This window comes from Hippopotamus amphibius, chromosome 5, assembly GCF_030028045.1.
Source record: "Hippopotamus amphibius kiboko isolate mHipAmp2 chromosome 5, mHipAmp2.hap2, whole genome shotgun sequence".
Taxonomy (NCBI): Eukaryota; Metazoa; Chordata; class Mammalia; order Artiodactyla; family Hippopotamidae; genus Hippopotamus; species Hippopotamus amphibius.
In genome coordinates this window covers 172,888,748-172,907,360 of record NC_080190.1, presented here as the reverse complement: position 1 = coordinate 172,907,360, position 18,613 = coordinate 172,888,748, and the positions used below count along the sequence as shown (strand labels likewise).

Below are 18,613 nucleotides of genomic sequence, written 5' to 3'. Positions count from 1 at the left end.
GGGTGCTCACTGACTTGTCACTGCTCCCCACGGTCACACCATGTGTAGGGTGCCCTGTGAGCACCAAGATGCAAATGCAAGCATGCGGGCTCGCCCTCGAGGGGCCTGCTGCACGGTGGGCAGGTCAGCAGCCTAAAAGGGTGGTGGTTCTTTTAGGGCCTGCCTTGATGCGCACAGGGGTTGCACCAGCTAGGACGGGTGCTATAGCAGCAGTGTGGGGGAGTGTGGAGGAAGCAGCGGCTTGTTTCCCCTCTGCTGGGGAGTCTGCGCGGCAGCTGGGGCGGAGGCTCCCCCACACAGCTGCTCCATCCTCAGCTGGGGACCCGTCCCCTTGCTCCCCGCGTGGCTGCTCTCCTTGGGACACCATACCCAAGGCATTCCAGGCTGGAACAAGAGAAGGCAGAGGGCTAGGCGGCCACATTGGTTCCTTCTGGGCCTGAAGACTCACTCACTGTGTCTTCTGCATTGTCCCCCCAGGGCCAGTAAGCACTACCTGCTGCCTTGAACAAAATGGGTTCTGTGGGTAAGGGACGAAGGGGCACTAGGCGGAAGGGATGACCCGCTCACGAGGTTTGATGAAGGAGGCTCTGTGGTGAGTGAGCGCTGGCTCACGTTGGGGGGCAGAGAGGAAGTGCAAACACCTTCTCCCCCCGGGCGGGGCTGGGTGGGCTCTGGCTGGTCTCCTAGAGAAGCTGACCTGGGAGCCAGCGTTTAGGGGATGGATGGGAAGGGTGGTGGGAGGGGCACTCGCTGCAGACCCCGGGTTAACAGTGTTTGACCCAGAGAGCGGGTGCAACCACCCAGAAGCCCAGCTGGCTTCTCCTGTTAGAGCGAGCGTCTCCGCAGCCGGCTCTGGTGGGCACTGCAGGGAGTCTGCTGCTGAAGGCCCCGCGGGCACGCAGGGAGGAGGCGCTGCAGCCGAGCAGACGGATGCCCGTGGGGGCTGCGGCAGCCTCTCCCCTCTGCTCCTCTCCTGGGGGTCTCCCCGCCACCTCCTCTACCCGCACCCGTCAGGCTCCCGCTTCTCCCAGGGGAAGCCTCCGAGGGAGGGGCCGTCTCTGCTGCCCCGGCTCGCCCGGCGGGGGAGGAGGCGGCAGGTGCTGAGCGCCCGCTCGGCCGGCCCTGCCCGCGCGTCCGGCGGCAGCCCGCTCTCGGACGCCGGGCCCCCGGAGCCCCTCCGCGACAAGGCTCTGGTGTGAGGCCACCGTCCCGTCCACGGCCCCGCAGGCGCGGCCACTGCGCCGCCGCCCTCGGCCTCGCGGACCCGCGCGATCCGGCCCGGCCTCCGAGGCGAGGCGCACGCACCCCGCGTCCAAGTCACCGCCGTTCCACAGACGCGGAGACTGAGGCTCGGGGGAGAGAGTGAGCCGGCCTCCGACGGGCCCGGGGAGGCGGCGGGGGCGGCTCGGCCCGGCCCGCGAGGCCGCGACGCGAGTCCTCGGTGGCCCTCGGCGGCCGCGGCCCGGGGCACCCTCGAGAGCGCCCGCGGGGCGCAGGCTTTGAGGCCCAGCCGGCCGCCGTCCCAGGCCGTTTCCGCCGCCCGCGCAGGGCACTCTGGGATTTGTAGTCCCCGGGCGCACGCCGTCCGCGGCGCGTCCACGGCTCGGCGGCCATTGGCCGGCTCGAGGCGTCTGGGCCGATGGGACGCGCGGAGGGGCGGCCTCGCGGCCCCCGCCGGCGCGGGAGGGGCCGTCACGTGACGTTCGGGAGCCGGCTCCGCCCCCCGCCCCGCCCCGCCCCGCCCGCCGAGAACGCACGGGGCGCGCCCGGGAGTCACCCAGGCCCAGGTGAGGCGGCGGCGCGCGGCGGGGCCGGCTCGGCCGGGGGCGAGGGGCCTGAGGCGGGGGCGGCGGGGCCGGGGCCGGCAGGGGCGCGCGGGGGCCGGGCGCGGGGCGGGGCGGGGCCCGCGCGGCGGGAGGGGCCTCCGGGGGCGGCGGGGCGGCCGCGGGGGGGCGGGGCCGGGGGCGGGGCCTCCCCTGGGCCCCGGAGCCCGCGTGCGGGGCGCCCGGGCCGGTCTTGGTCGCCGGCGGGTGGGAGGCGGCGCACCTCCGCTCCGCGCCTTCCTGCCCCTCCTCCACGCGTGGCTCACGGCGCGCCCCTGGGCGTCTCACCCCTCGGCCCGCTGGGCCGCATGTGCGCCGTCCGGCGCGGCGGCCCCCCGCCAGCGCGGCGCGGGCCTGCACACGGTGCTGCGGGGCGAGCTGCCGGCCTCGGGGGCCCGCGGCCGTGCGGCCACGCCTGGCTCCCGCCTCACCTGCCCTCTTCCTGCGCGTGGCTGAGTTCTGGCGGGATGGCAGCTCGCCATTCCTCTGCTGGGTCACAGCCCGCTCTCCCGACCGCCCTCTCCTCCCAGTCCCCTGGTGCAGGTCTTCTCTCTTTTCTTTCCCAGCACTTCATGTTTTCTCAGTGTCGCTTGTTTGCTCGTTTTCTGCTTTATCTTGGCTACTTCCGAGCGGTTCGACCTCGTATGTTGTAGATCCTCAGTGGAAACCCGACGCAGCAGGTGCCTGCCCAGGACAGTGCGGGAGCCCAGTTGTGACTGCAGTGCTGTGGGAGCGTGGCAGCCCGAGAAGGCTTCCTGGAGGAGGTGGAGCTCCCTGCGCTACCTGCGCACTTCTCTCCTTTTTTTATTTGTTCTGACTGTATCCAGGCTACCTTCCTTGGGCGATCCTCTGCAGGCCCTGAGGTGGGCACCTAGGCATGGGCACTACCATCTGGGGGGTTGGGGGTTCATGGGCAGACAGGAGTCCTTCAGTCCCCTTCTGCAAGGTGAAGGTTGGGACCTGGTTTCTGCCTACTGCTCCAGCCACATCTTCCGCCACTCACTTCCTGTGCCCCTACGCACACAAGGCCTTGTTTCCTGCACATCCCATGTCTTTTCTCACCGGCATGAGAATGTCCATGCATTCCACTTGGAAAGCCTTGTACTCTGACGTGTCTTTGGACGGTCTCCTGTCCCCTCCCTCCCCTGGGTTGGTTCACCTGTGTTTATGACCATGGCTCACAGCACACAGCACTGTTCTGTGTTACCGGGAGCTTCCTTGCTCTCTGACTAGTGTTTGGACGTAATGAACTGTTGGCCGAGGCTGAGACTTTTTATTTGATGTGCACAGGCATGTGTGTGGCCGCTGGGTCTGTGCTGATTGTGTTACTGCAAGTGGAGTTTAACCTGGCTGGCTCAGTCCAGCCGTAATTCCTTCTGTTCTTTGAATTGTGATTTGTGCCACGTCAGTAGTGACAGGCTTGCTGGGCTGTGAAGGTGGGCGGCCTCTCAGATTTGTCTGTTTTCTGCCAGAACGCCCAGTACCGCCTGGCTCCTGCGTGCCGGATCCATGAATGGAGGAGCGGGTGACAGAAGGCTGAAGTGAAGGGAGAGTGAACAGCCGCAGGCCCGAGGGAAGGCACGGTGGGGCTCAGGGAGGCCTGGATTTGGTGCTGCTCCCAGGAGGCCAGCCTGGGCCTCACTTGAAGAGGACGGGGGACACAGCTGTGGGGAGCAGGGTCCAGGGGTCCGGGGTCTGGACCGGACCTCACGCGGGGCCTGTGGCTGGAGGTGTGCGCCCCCTCCCAGCCCGCAGAGTCCAGGCTCTTGACCCTTGGGCTCAGTATCGTGTGGCTGGGTCCACAGTGGGGGTAGCAATGCCGTGGACCCTTCCATGGAGTGATTACTGGCCGGGGAGGGTGGGGTCTTTCCGGGAACTGGGGTGGCAGGCTGCTCATGGTCCCAGCAGCCCTGGGCTCCTGCTTCCGGGAGAGGCCAGCCTGCCCCGAGGTGGACGCGAGAGAGCAGGCCAGGCAGTTGACCCTGTGAGCCCCCAGCTCGAGCTCCTGCTCGATAAGCCTTTACTGTTTTCTTTAGCTGGGTCGACAGAAGATTGTCTTGTTTTCTGCCTCTGGTGGCCCCGAGGGAAGGACGGGGACCCAGCCCTGACTGCGTTAGCATCCCGCGACCGACGGGGAAGTCCCGTGGGTGCAGTATTGCCGCGTCTCAGCTGTGGTGTCCTGAGCGATGTCCCTCATGACCACGTTTCCACCCTCTGCCATTTCTGAGCCCGCAGCCACCGGGAGGTGGTGGCATCCACACCATTGCAGAGACCCGGGCACTGAAACTCTGGGAGGGGCTGTGGGAGTCAAGGAGTGCGCGGGAGGCCGGTGCAGCTGCGCCTCTTCTGAGCCGCCCTCGGGCTCCAGAGAGGTGGATTAGCGGGGACGCGGGAGAAGTGAGCGTCGTCACCCTCTTTGTATCATCACCACCCTTCGTGGACCCCTGGTGTCTGCCGGGCACTTGCTGGCTTCCTTATATTCCTAAGGTCGGGACGCTTCCCGGGGCTGAGTAACTTATCCAGAGTCACAGGCCCGTAAGTGAGCGGCCAGGATTCGAACCCAGCACTCTGGCTCCAGAGCCGCTCACTGCGCTGCTTCTCCGCCCCCCCAGCATCCCTGCTCTGCTGGTCCCCAGGAGGACCAGACTGGAAGATGCGTCCGCCCCAGAGGACGCCCTGTGAGGTGGAGGATGTCTTTGATAGTGGTGATGACTGTACAAATAAAGACTTAACCCTGGACTTTTCTCCGTGTTGAACTGATGTTCTAAAGGAGAGCCTGGCATGGGTCGAGGGTGTCGGGGAGTCCAGGTCTGCAAGTGTGGTGTTTCTCATGGGTGGTGGGGGGGAGACTGGGTTGAAACTTGAAGTTCTTGTTCCCAGTGTGGCCGGATGAAAGGGGGTTCTGGAGAGCCCACCGTTGGCCGTGGCTGCTCTCCCGGATCTGTGGAAGGGTGTCCCGTGGTCGAGTCAAGCATTTTTAGGGCTTTGGGACCAGGTGCCATGCTTGGGCACCTGTCCGGACATGTCTGTTCTACTGTTGCCCGAGCCAGACCCTGGGTGTGGTCTGGTGGGGGGCACAGACGGTGTCTGCTCCGACTAGGAAGCCGGATATTGGGCGTGGAGGTTGGTGGAGAAGGGGGGGGCGGGGGATGTCATCTGGGCAGGCACCCCGGGGGATGCCGGGGCATCAGAGCTCTGCTCAGGGAGTTGGCGCCAGGCAGAGCCGGCAAGGAGGCGGCTGGGGGCAGCCCCCGCCTCCCGCCCCAGCCACCTCTGGCTGCCCTCCACCGGAGCCAGAGTCCGTTCCTGCCAAGTATTTGGAAAGGGACACGTTTTTACACCAGCAGCCCGGAATCAGCCTCTCCCACGTGAACACAGCACAACAGCCCCCTTCCCGGGCTTGGCTGCCCTCTCGGCGCAGGCGTTCAGTGGCGGTGCTAATGAGGAGCTGGGTGCCTGCCGCGGGTCTGCCCTCCTTCCCCCCGAAGCCTTGGCCACAGCCAGGGTGCTAATGAGCCTGGGCTCGGGGGGCTGAGTGGGTTCTGTGTCTTCCGGGTCCAGGGTCCGGGCAGTCATCAGTTGCAGGGGTGGACGCTCTAGCTGGTCCGCAGCCTGCAGCCTGGACCCTGGACCCCCTCTCAGTGTCCCGGCTCTTCTTGCCTGGGGCGGGGTGGGTGGCCACGGAGGCCGCTCTGGCGTGTCTCCCGGCCCGTCTGCAGCATCAGGCCGCCTCTTGCACTTGGCCTTCGTAGCTCTCGCGGTGTGACCTGAACGTCTTTCCAGCCGCTGGTCAACCTGCTGGGCTGACTTCTCGGCCGCCTGAGCCTGCCCTCCTGGGTCCGCTCGGCTGCCTCTCTCACTGGAATAGCCCTACCTGGCGCTCTCCTCCGACCAGTTAAGGCTCAGGTCCGCGCTGCAGTGTGGAACGTGGCCCATCCTTGGGGGCATGGTGCAGGGCAGGGCAGGGATTGCAGACTGATGGGAAGCCTTGCGTGGCTGTGTCCTCGTTTCCTTGTGGTCATTTGTTTGGTGTCGGGCTCCCCACGTATTTTCCAGGGCCAGGACGCTGTCTCTGTGGCCCCAGCTCAGGAAGAGCACACAGTAGGTGCTTGATAAGTGCTTGTGTAAGGACAAGCTAGCTGTGGGGGAAGGCTGTTTCTCAGCTCTTTCAGCTGATTTCTGGGCACCTGCTGTGCCCGGGGCCACCCGCATCTCCAGGTGAGGGGTCCAAGGAGAGGTGGTGGGCCAGCCGTGAGCAGGTGCTTCACATGTGCTCCCTGGCTCCTCGGAGCAGAAGGGAAATGGCAGCTTGCAGAGGGCGGATTACAGCTTGCAGGGGGTGGAGCTCTGTGGGGACGAGTCTTCCAGGGCCCCACAGGTGGCTGGCACGTGGAGCGTGCTGCAGGGACCCTGAGGAGCGTGGCCGTGGCTCCGAGTGGAGGCTGTGGTGGTTTTAGTGCTGCTGGTCAAAGCAGGGAAGTGAGGCAGTGGTTTCCTCTTAGACCTCGAGAGGTGGCGTCTGCTTTCCCAAGGCTGTGAAGGGCAGGGCAGGCTGGGAGTAGGATCCTGCATGTTCAGCCCTCGAACCTGGCTTTCCCACACTGCCCGACAGCGTCACTGAGCCAGGGTTGTGGAGAGCTGCCGGACCGGTGGTTTGAGGCGCTCCCTAGAACTGGAGGGGCTCTAGTCACCCTGGCTGCTTATACCCCCTTCCTTTACCCAGAGCAGCTCTGATCTCATGCATTTCGCCTGAACTTTCTGAGGACGACTGTGTCAGAAGAGAGGGTTCTGTAGCGGGGAAGAGCTCTAAAGCTGGTTCAGCCCTGGTTTTACACCTGGGGAGGCGGGGGGCAGAGCCGCCTGCTGCTGTGGGGTGCAGCCTTGTCCTGCCTCCTGTCTGGCAGTGTGTGCCACTGCCCACCTGCAGGAGGGGTTGGAGGCAGTGGAGGAGGGGCCCCACCGGCAGCTTGGACCGGGAGGGCCAGCTGGGCAGGTGTGGAGACAGGCAGCGTGTGCAGGCAGGGATGTGATCTGACGGGTGGAAGTCTTCATGGTGTGGGGTAGGTCTTGCTGCCAGAACAAGCATCCCTCAGGTGCTGGCGGCTTTGTGCCTTGAGAAGGCCACCCTTCTTCACTGGGCTTCCCCTTTTCCTCCTGGGATTGCCCCTGTGCTCAGAGAGGGGTTGGGCTCAGCAGGGGTCACCTCCCTCGTCCCCGTGTTTCAGGAGGCAGGCGCTCGGGAACCAGATCAAGTTGCATATGTCCGCTGCTCTGTCCAGCTGGTGACTTTGGGCGTGAAGAGTGGCAGCCCAGTGTCTTTTTTTTTTTTATTATTATTATTAAATTCTATATTTTGAGACATTTTGTGTTCACGTGTACAGTTGTAAGAACTGATTCTGAGCCTTCCTGTGTGCCTTTACCCCATTTGCCCGAAGGTAGCATCTCGCAAAGCTGGAGCAGAAGGTCACACCCAGGAAACTGACAGTGGCTGCCGTCACCGTATAGGCTGTTTCTGTCACATGGTTGCACTTGTGTAGCCACACCCCCGTCCGTGCTACCTTAGCCCTCCTGGACTCCTGGGAAGCCCCAGTCTGTCCTCCTGTTTTCCTATGTTATTTCAAGAATGCTGTACACATGGAATCCTACAGTATGCCCTTGGGGACTGGCTCTTTTCATTTGGTATATTTCCCTGAAGATTTCTCAAGGTTGTCACATGTATCTGTAGTTTGTTTTTATCACTGAGTCCTGTTCTGTGGTGTGAATGGACCACGGTTTAACTGTTCCAGTGCCCTCGCACTTTTGGAATAGTTTATGTGGTTCAAAGGTAAAAACATGTAAGGAAGCATAGAGTAGAAAATTAAAAGTCTCCCCATCCCAGCCTGCCTGGTCCTTGTCTCCACACGTGACTCTGCTTTTGGTCTCTTATATCCTTCCAGATGTGTAAGAATACGGTTATGAACCAAATACAGACCTGTACTTCGATATTTTTACTTTTTCTGTAACATATCGTGTTCTAATAAATTTCTTCCCCACCTTGGTTTTTGTTGTTCCTCTCCAATAACCAAAATGTCCTGGAGGCCTTCCTGTATCAATGCAGAGAGTTTCTCTTTTTCTTGTTGAGAACTGGAGAATATTTTGAGTATGGATACGTCAGAATCGATTTAATATAGCCTTTTGTTGATAGAAATTGAAGTTATTTTTAGTCTTTGCCTGTTACAGAATGAGTGACCTGTTTGTACCTCATGTGACACATGCATGTAGGATGTATGCTCTGAGTGCAAGTGCTGGGTCAGAAGACTTGGACTTTCCTCATCAGGACACATCCTGCCAGGCTCGCCCCACAAAGGGGAGGCACCGGTCCACAAACCCACGGCAAGATCTGGGCGCCCTTCCCCAGCGCTCCCACGCCGAGTGTGATCAGGCTTCCGAGGGGGGCACGTCTGCATTTCCTCTATGATGCATGAGTTTGGCATCTTTTTATATATCAAAGAGCCGTTTGTATTTTCATTGTGAGCTTTCTGCTCCTTGACTTTGTTCGTGGTTCAGAAGTGGTGTTGTTGATCCCTTTCCCTGCAGGTTATGGAAGTGAGCTCTCCGAGTGTCAGATGAACTCAGGGCATTTGCCGCTGCCTTTTGTCGTCCTTCCTGTTTTGCCAGGTGGCAGCTCTCATGTAGTCAGATCCCTCAGCGTTCATATGTGGCATTGGGATTTTGAGTTGTAGTTAACGATGGCTTCTTTGCTTCAAGTTTAAAAAGAAGTCCTGTGTCTTCTTCTCGTTTTTGTTGATTTCCTTTAAAGCTTTTATTCATTTGTCTTTTGTCCTGGTGAATGGTGTGAGGTGTGGGTCTGACCTTAATTTTTCCCAGGTGGTTCTACCAGTACTCCTCTCTGAGTCAGGGTGAGCACGTACCGCACGCGCAGTACACGTACCACGTGCTGTTGCCCAGGTGGAGCGTTGCCCAGCCAAGCTCCAGAGCCACCTCCCCTTGCTTCACGGAGGCCTCCTGCCTGTCGATTAGCATCTCCGCGTCTCCCCTGCCCCAGCCCCGGCAACCACCGTTCCACTCGGTGGTTCTTTGAAGCGGGGTATTTTAGATCCCTCGTATAGGGTTTGTACTCTGACTGGCTCATTTCATGCTGCGTAGTGTTCTTAAGGCTCGTCCGTGCTGCTGTGCACTGCAGGATTCCTTTCTTAAAGGCTGAATCGCATCCACTGTGTGGTTTAGGCCCATCATGTGACCTGGCTACGCCCGGTCCCCTGTACCCGCTCCTCTGCGGTGGACACTGCGGTGGTTTTGTATCTCGGTGCTGTGAATAGTGCTGTAGTGAGCACGGGGGCAGACGTCTCTTGGAGATCCTGATTTTAATTCTTCTGAATAAATGCTCAGAAGTGGGATTTCTGGATCATATGGTAGTTCTATTTTTAATTTTTGAGGAAGCTTCATACTGTTTTCCGTAGCAGCTGTGCCACTTTGCGTTCCCACCGTCAGTGTGCAGGGTTCCAGTTTCTCCACATCCTCACCAACACTTATTCTCTCTCTCTCCCTCTTTTTTTTGAGAACAGCCATTCTGACAGGTGTTGGCCGTTGGTATGTCTTCTCTGGAAACATGACTATTCAAGTCCTCAGCCCATTTTATAGTTGGGTGATTTATTAGTTTTTTATAAAACTATTGAATTGTGGGAGTTCCTTATATATTTTGGAGATTAACCCCTTATCAGATACACACAGGCCTATACTTATGGTGCATCTTAACAGTTCTACAGTTTTTTTGACTTTTCATGGTGCGAAAGTGGTGCACATGCAGTGGAAACCATGCTTCGAATTTTGAATTTTGCTTCCTCCTGGAGCCGCCGTGCGGGTGGATCCGCGGTGCGGGTGGATCCTCACTCGTGGTGCTGGGCAGACCGCCAGCGCCGAGGCCACGGGGGGAGCAGCCGGTACCCAGACAGCCGTTCTGCATTCACTTTCAGTACAGCATCCAGTCAGTTACACGAGCTGGTCCTCACTTTAGTATAAAATAGGGTTTGTGCTAGATAGTTTCGCCCACTTGTAGGCTAACGTGAGTGTTCTGAGCGCATTTCAGGAAGGCCAGGCTAAGCTGTGATGTTTGGTAGGTTCAGCGTATTAAATGCATTTTCGACCTATCTTCAGTTTACCGTGGGTTTATCAGGACGTAACCCCATTGTGAGTCGAGGGAGATCTTCTCCCATTCTGCAGGTGCCTTTTCACTTTGATAATTACTTCCTCTGCTTTGCAGCAGCTTTCTCGTTTGATGTAGTCCCCTTAGCTGCTTTTTGTTTCTGTTACTTTGTGCTTTTGGTGTCCTGTCCGTGATATCATTGCCAAAACCAATGTTGTGAACCTTCCGCCCTGTGCTTTCTTCTAGGAGTTTTACAGTTTGGGTCTTCTGTTTAAGTCTTGAATTGATTTTGAGTTGACTTGTGTGTGTGGTGTAAGTGAGGGTCCAAGTTCATCCTCTTGCAGGTTCAGCTTCAGCTTCCCGCGTCGTTTCTTGCGGAGACTGTCCTTCCCCGTTGTGTGTTCTCAGCACCCTTGGCAGGTCCGTTGACTGTGTGTCGGTTTATTTCCGGGCTCTCTGTTCTCTTCCATTCTTCTGTGTGTCTGTCTTACGCCAGGAGCACCCTGCTTCAGTGCCTGTTGCTTTGTAGCGGATGTTGTAATCAGGATGTGTGATATGTTCTTTCTCAAGAGTGATTATGTTTGTTTGCCTATAAGCTGTTCCATTAACCTCTATTTGAATTATTAAGGCCTTATACTGTGTTTCAATGTCTCAAAGAACTTGTTGCTCTTTTGTCATAATTTTTTGCCTCTTCTAGGTTATCTTCACGTGTGAAGTTTGAATTAGCTTGTCTATTCTTTACTCAGTCGCCCCACCAAACACACACATACACACACTCGCATCCGTAAAACCTGGTTGGTTTTGGGTTGGAATTGTGTTAAATGTACAAATTAACTTACGGAGAGCGACATCTTTATGACGTTGGATCGTCCTTCTTCAGTATGTGCTGTATTTTCCCAGTTGCTTCGGTCTCCTCTTCTGTAACGTTTCAAGTTGTTTTTATTTGCAGGAGTTTTATCCTTTTAAATGTCATGGGTAGGAGTCTTTTCTTCTGGGTTATCCTCTGTTTGTGTATACACGTATGAATACTCTTGATTTCTTCATAAGAGTTTGTCCCATGCTACCATGCTGAAGTCTGTTTCTTTTAGTTAATTATCTTGGGTTCTCCAGGTGTCCAATCATAGCAGCTGCAAATAGTGATATTTACCCTTACCCTTTACAGTTTTTATGCCCCAGGTTCCTTCTGTTACCTGGTAGTGTGGACTGAGCCCTCAGTGTCCCGGGGAGCAGCAGTGCTGGTGACGGGCCTCCCACATGAGTGCCCCTGGTGTTTCCCTGTGGAGCAGGTGTGGGTTTGCAATGAGACACATGCCTTGCACGTGTCAAGGAAGAGCCTGTCCTGCCCATTTTATTGTGTTTAATTTTAATTAATTAATTAATTTTATTGGCTGTGTTGGGTCTTTGTTGCTGCACGTGGGCTTTCTCTAGTTGCGGTGAGCAGGGGCTACTCTTCATTGTGGTGCGTGGGCTTCTCATTGCGGTGGCCTCTCTTGTTTCAGAGCACGGGCTCTAGGTGCATGGGCTTCAGTAGTTGTGGCACATGGGCTCAATAGTTGTGGCTCATGGGCTCTAGAGCGCAGGCTCAATAGTTGTGGCGCACGGGCTTAGTTGCTCCACGGCATGTGGTACCTTCCTGGGGCAGGGCTCGAACCCGTGTCCCCTGCATTGGCAGGCGGATTCTTACCCACGGTGCCACCTAGGAAGTCCCTATTGTGTCTGATTTTTAAAAATCAAGAATTATTGTCAAATGTTGTCAGTTTCTTTTTTTAAAAAATCATCTATGGGATGATCATGAGCCTTTTCTCCTTAGATATAGTAAGGCGATGAATTACACTAATGGGAGATGCTAACAGGGAGACATTCTTGAGTTCCTAGAACGCCCTTCACTTGGTCTGACATTGAATTCCTTTAAGATGCTGCTGGATACGTTGTGCTGTTTAATTTAGCATCTGTATAGCTCTTCATAGGTAAGTTTGGTCTGTCATCTTCTGTTTGGTGTGCACTTTCTTTTAGGTTTTGATATCAGGGTTGCACCTGCTTCATAAAAATGATTTAGACATTTTCTTTTGGATGCATTTCTAGAGTATTTTAATAGTGTTGAAATACCTGGTCTTTAAAAGTGTTGGTAGTTTGTGAAACTCTTGTGACCTGATGCTCTTCTGTCAGTTTTGTTTTTGTTTTGAGGAAGGAAATCCTTTAAATTGTTTTTTTCTTTTTTGGGAGTCAGTTTTAGAAACCATTTTTCCTAGAGGATTATCGGTTTCACCCAGGTTGGCAGGTGTACTCGTGTCGGCTTGCTTGCGATTGTCTCTTAGTGCTCTCTTCGTCCCCCTGATTTCTGCGACGGCGCCCCTCGCGTTCGCTCCCTTTCCTTCTTGGTTGGACTCACTAGTTATTTCCATTTTGTGGTTTTTCTTTTTCTTCAAAGACTCACCTTTTGGATATTTTTACTAAATTCATTGCCTTTTTTTTTTTTTTTACTTCTTAATGCATCACTTTTTGTTTATAGTTAAGAATTTCTTCTGCTTTCTCTGTTTATCTTATCATCCTTTTTTCATAGGTGTTTAGATGCTCGATTAATTTGTTTTTATTCTTTTCAAAAAACTGTTTAATATTTAAAGGCTGTTCCTTCAGTTCTGAAAGTATGTACTTTCCTTATCGGCATTGTCTGGAAGTGCTGTAATTTTGGTTTGTAATCTCTCTTTTTGGTCCAAGAGTTGTTGAGCAAATCTTAAAGGCGTCTTTTGATTTCTTGGTTTTGTTGTCATTCTTGTTTTAATTGCATTTTGATTAGAGAATGTTGATTATTCTTTTGTGAACTTTTTGGGTTTTATGAGCTTTTACTTGTGGTTCTAACATGGAGTCAGTTTTCATCATTGTTCCACAGGTGCTTGTAAAGAAGGTCTGTTCTCTCTTTTGGGTGGCCAGCGGTCGGCGTGTGTGCCGGTCAGTTTCACCACCTGCTCGTGTCGTGGGTCACATAGGCCTTAGTTTTTGTCCGCCTGCCCTGTTGTGGACCAGGAGAAGTGAACTGCAGTCCTGCCACGGGTCCGTTTCTGTCCCTTTCTCCTGTGTCTCCTGTGACTGCTGGGGGCTGTGATACAACTGTTATTTTTATTCTAAGTCGCGCCCTTTGTCTCGTCTCTGCGGGGTCCCGGTGCGCCGCCCTCCCTCTCCATTTGCCCGGTGCGCCTTCGCCATCCTCCTGCCTGTCACCTCCTGCATTGCTTCATGGGTGTGTCTTCCATACACATGAAGTTGGATTTGCTTTGTGATCCAATCTGAGAATCTTTTCTTCTTTGATTGGAGAAGTTAAACTCATTGACGTTAATTGACGGCCCAGAGGGCCGTCCCTGGGCCCATCGTGTCAGCACCACGGACAGCTCCAAGGGCGGTGCCTCCATCCTGCAGCCCATCCTGCCCACGGACCCCTCCTGCCTGCAGGCCTTGGGGCAGGGCTGGAGGCACAGGGCTGCCCTTGTGTCTGAACCACTGGCCTTCCCTGGCATCAGTCCAGTGGGTGGGTAGGCAGTTGGGAAGGGCTGCAGGGTGTTACTGTGGGTTAGGGGGTGAGGGCAAGCTCTCCTTTTCCTGGGCCCTCTTAGCTGGGTCTGAACTTTCAGGTCCAGGGCAAAGAGCGTGGGCTTTGGGGGCCCAGCCCACGCCTCCTGCTTGTCACTCTGGGCAGTGACACTTGTGATTTACCTCTGCCATCTGTAGAAAGGGGGACCCTCTTCTTATTGGTGCCACCCCCCCCGTAGGAGGGATCTCGCCCTCCTCAGTCAGTTAACTTCCCAAAATCACTCCCATTGAAACAACAGACAAACAACAAGCTGTCCACCAGTTCCACCTCCTCAGCGTCACTTCATCCTTTCGCCTGCGAGGGAGGAGGTGGCAGTGACCTGGGGGTGGCCGTGGGGCTGGCAGCTCGTGGGAGGATGGGGCTGCTGCCGAGGATTGGCCTGGCGACGCTGCCCCTGAGCCGGAGGGCCTGGGGGGTGGGGGTTCCCATGGCGATTTCCTGGTGCTCAGGGTGGTGTGGTGACCCCGGCCGGTCGTGCTGCTGTCGGTGCTGCTCCTGGCGGGCTGGTGCGATGTGATGGTGAGACTGGGGTGAGGCTGCCCGCCGGACACTCAGGTGGTGATGGTGCCTTCCGGAAGAAGGCCAAGCTCTCAGCGCACCCAGCCCCACGTCTCCCTGCTCCCTCTGCACGGAGCTTCCCCGTGGTGCCCCCAGCATTCGGGCGCTGGGTGCCTTCCGTAGGGTCAGTGAGTATGCACCTGTCTTTGCTGGGGACAGTGAGGGTCTGCAGGGCAGAGCCTCCCTCCACAGAGGGAGAAGGAGCTCTGGGCGCGGGGGCACAAGGCCTGTGCCGTTAGGATCAAGGTTTCCGGTGTGTGCCTGCCTCCTTTCCCTGTGACCGATGGTGCCCTCTGCCAGCCTATTCTCAGGACGTGGCAGGCGCATGGCAGCCCCTCCGCCCCGTGGCTCTTCACAAAGGGCTGGGGGAGAGCCCTGGCACTTCTGCTGTCACGTCAGATGACCTTGGCTGTCCTTGCATCAGTGCCTCTGTTGGGAGAGCTGGGCCGTGACACCCAGGCGTGTCCTGAGCTCCAGTCTGATGCTGCCGCTGCTCTGACCCAGCGTGGCCAAGTGGAGCGGGGCCAGCACAGGCTTTGGCTGGAGACAGACCTGGGTCTGGGTCCCACCTTGGCCTCATCACCTGGGCTTCCTGGGCAAGTTCACTTCTCCGAGCCTCTGTTTCCTGTCTGTGAAGTGGGACAGCAAAGTTTCCTTCCCCGCAGTGAAATGATGGCCACAGGCTGCGAGTCCAGGGCCTGCTGGACTGTGAGTCCAGGGCAGCTTGTCCCCCGGGCACCCCGCTTCCCTTTTGGGCCGTGGTCCTCCCCCACCCCACGCCCCTGGATGTCTTGGGATCGGAAGCAGGGTGTGACTCCTGGCTGCAAGCAGCTGTGCGATGGGCCCCTGCCCTCGCCCCCGCGACTCCGGCAGGCTTCTTGCTCTTTGGCGGCCTCTGTCCTGGGAGAGGGCCTGGCTGATGGGCAGGCAGCGGGGCGGTGAGCAGAGCCAGGCCCTGAAGCCTGGCCTCCCACGGCCTTTCCGGGGAGGAAGCGGGGGGTGGGGGGGTGGTTGAGGTGGGGGTGGTGTGGCAGATGGGGTGGGGGAATGGCATGCATGGCCGGCCTCCCGACCACCCTCTGGTGCCGTCACCAATCCCTGCTTCTCTGTGGCCATTCTGGGCGGCATTCTCGGGGTGCCTGGGGCGCCTGGCTGGCGCTCTGTTTGACGTGGAGTCCAGGTTGCTATAGCAACACTCCATCGCGTGTCACCGCAGCCTCCGGCCCCTCCTCTGCCTCTGCGCACACAGGCACGTGTGCGTGGGGCCCTCAGGGTCTGGCCCAGGTGTGCGCGTGTGGGGAGAGGTGGCCTGGCTGGAGCTGGGCTGTGCCTCAGGGTCTCCTGTCAAGGATGGGTGGCACATGGGTGGAGCACGGATGGAGCACTGAACACGCCCGGTGCTTCTGAAGCGCTTGCACATATTAGTCATTCCCCAGCCACTCGGGGAAGTAGGTCTGTGGCAGTTGTCTCCTCGTTCCTGGTGCAGGGAGGCGGGAGGCTGCATTCTCGTCCATGTTCCCTTAGCCAGGAGGTGAGAAGCCAGGGTATCCCAGAGTGCGGGCTGGTCTGTGGCCAGGGTCAGGGGTCACCGTGTGTCCTGACCCGGGCCCGCGGCGGGGTCAGCAGTCGGGTTCCTCCTGGGCTTGGCTGTCGCTGGCTGGGGGTGACGTCTCCTCCGTGGACTGGATGGGCCTTCAGCCTCCACCACGCTGCAGAAGTTAACAGAGTGACCCTAAACCAAATGGGGTGTGTCCACTTGCTGAGGCTTGCCAGGCAGGATGTGATGAGTCGGTCACTCCTGGCTGTGTGCTCTGCAGACACGTGCGGCCTCAGGTGGTTGCCCCGGGCACCTCCCGGGGCACCAGGTGGCCCGTGTGGGGCGTTGGCCTGAGGGCCTGCAGTGCGCTGGCCCCGCCCTGGGGCACAGTGGTGACTGCGGCCGGCACACAGCCCTGGCCTGGTGGAGTGCCCCCAGCTGGCCTGCACGTCCAGCCCGGCAGTGCCAGCGTGTTTGCTTGCTGGGTAAGTGACCACATTCATCTTTATTTCTCCTGATTGTAAAAGTGATGTGTGTGTCCGGCAGGCAGCTTGGGGGGCCCCTGGCTCCCATCCCGAGTGCTCCCTGGGCGCTGGGTCCCGATGTCGTTCATCCGCCTGCAGCCTCCAGTGGTGCGCCGGCAGCCATGGGGCCCTGAGCGGCTTTGGGATCGCTGTGGGGTGTGATTCACACACCATGCAGCTCACCCGTCACAGAGTACAGTTTAGGGATTTTTAAAAAACATTTATTTATCTATTTATGTATTTATTTATTTTTGGCAGCATCGGGTCTTAGTTGAGACACGCGGGATCTTTTGTTGCAGTGTGCGGGCTTCTCTCTAGCTGAGGTGCATGGGCTCCGTCGTTGCGGCGAATGGGCTTCGTTGCCCTGCGGCCTGTGGGGTCTCAGGTCCCCGACCGGGGATCAGCCCGCGTCCCCGGTGTTGGAAGGCGGGTTCTTAAGCACTGGACCTCCAGGGACGTCCCAGTCTGAGGATTTTAAATCCACTTGTGATGTTGTGCACCCGTCACCCTCTAATCCCAGGACTCCTCCCCACCCGCACGGCAGCCCTGTACCCATGGTGCTCACTCCCCATTCCCACCTCTGCTTCCTGCCAGCTGCCTGGGCCACGTCCTGTCTCTGTGCATTTGCCTGTGCTGACGTCTCACGTGGATGGGATCAGACGCCGCGTGCTCCTCCATGGCAGCTGCTACCTGCGGTGCCGCCCCCCGCCCCCCCAGTGTTTTCAAGGCCCTGGTGACGGGTTTCCTTCCAGTCTCTGGTCCTTGAGTGTGTGCAGTTGGGTTGGGATGTGATCCCTGGAGGTTCCTGTGCCTCTTCCTGCCGTCGCATAAACGCGATCACCCGGTGGGGGTGGGGGTGGGGGTGGGGCTCTGTTCTGGCTTCTCGGGCTCGCCTCGAGGATTCTGCACGTCCTGGGTGTGTTGGCACGTCAGTCGCCTGAGCAGATGGAGGACCCCGATGTGGCCCTTCTCCTGTTGGTGTGTGTCTGGGCTGCTTTCAGGGTGGGTGACGATGACCAGGTGCCCAGGCGTGGGGTGACCTGGGCAGGGTAGCTGTGTCTTTGTAAGAGACTACGGAGCAGTTCTCCCAAGTGGCGGCCAAGACACGCACGCCTCAGGGTAACCACGTGTGCTGTGCTTTTCGCGCGTCATTTTTCACCTGCGTATTGGGTGTGAGCGTTTCCCCCCACAACAGAGTATATACTTCTAACACTATGTAGAGTCACCCCGTCATACTCTGTTTAGCTACCTAGCGTGATGTATCTAATTCTTTATTGCTGGCTATTTGGGTTGTTTCTAGCTTTTTGTTTTTTATTTTGTAACGTTTCTGGCCTCTGAGTGCTTCCTGGCTCTGATTCCTTGGAGCCGAGTCTTGGGGTGCAGGGTGTGGTGTCTTCTGCGGATCCGTTTGCAGGGGCCGGAGCTGCCCTACCTCTGTGCTTGCCCGGGGGCGCATCCCTCCACAGTGGCCCCGGCACCGGCGCGCGCGCTCTCTCTCTCTCTCTCTCTCTCCCTCTCTCTCTCTCTCTCTCTCTCTCTCTCGGGTGGGGGACCACTCCTGCGCAGGCTGTGATTTGGGTTTCGTCTTTCCACTCAGCCCGGCACCTCCCTGGGGGCCGGGCACTGGGTGTTTGGCTCTGCCAGGCGCTGGGCTCCCCGCAGGTCCCATCCTGCGTGGGCTTGTCTAGCTGAACAGTCTGAGGGTGGGGAGGTGAGCCGTGGGGACCTTCACAGGGTCCCCCCTCCCGAGGGCAGGGCGCTGAGGCGGGGCTGGGTCGCTCCCTGCGCTGCCCGGCCTCTCCCGCCGCGCTGGTTCTGTCTCGTCTCGGTGCCTCTCCCCCACTGCAGACGGTTTTCATCTGCGAGGACCTCCAGGGACCTGTAGTTCGTGGATTTCCCAATTCTAAAGGGACGTGCTTGGAGGCCACGTCCCCAGTGAGTGACCTTTAGTGTTTAATTTCCCTGAATTTTTTAACGACCGTCCCGAGAAGACCTGCTCCTTCACACATTCTGAGGAGGCCACGGGGTCTCTTTCTCTTTGCGCTTTCATCACGTGCGGTTGTGTTCCTCCCTCCTTTCCTGTCTGTGTCGAGGCCTCCCTCTGTCTTGCTTCTTGCGTCTCTGTCCCTGCCGGGAGGGGTTGTGGTCCCTGCTGGGCTCTGACAGCCGTGCGCCCAGCCCAGGTTCTCCTGCTCTGGAGCCCCGGCCCAGCAGGTGGGCGGCGGGCGCCTGGGCTGGCCCACTTCCAGGTTCATCCTCGGCTCTGCCCAGCTGCCGCTTGCCCAGCCTGCGGTCAGATCCCGGAGTGCCCGGTGCGCGGTGGGGGCGGTCATCTCCTCGGAGCTGGGGTCCGTGCTCCTCTGCTGTGTGGTGGTCTTGGGGTCCCCTCCTCTAAGGGATCCCCACCTCTCACAACCCAGTGAGTGGCCTGGGGCAGGTCCTGGG

General features: G+C 58.0%; 1 protein-coding gene across 9 annotated transcripts in view; it reads left to right on the top strand.

Annotated features, from left to right (window-relative positions):
* The first annotated feature begins 1,758 nt into the window (after positions 1-1,758).
* Positions 1,759-18,613, top strand: part of TSNARE1 (t-SNARE domain containing 1) — a 123,129-nt gene continuing 106,274 nt past the window's right edge. For all 9 annotated transcript variants that reach the window (XM_057736191.1, XM_057736188.1, XM_057736187.1 and 6 more), the window contains exon 1: positions 1,759-1,787. The gene's annotated coding sequence lies outside the window, so the exon portion shown is untranslated. The remainder of the gene's footprint in view (positions 1,788-18,613) is intronic.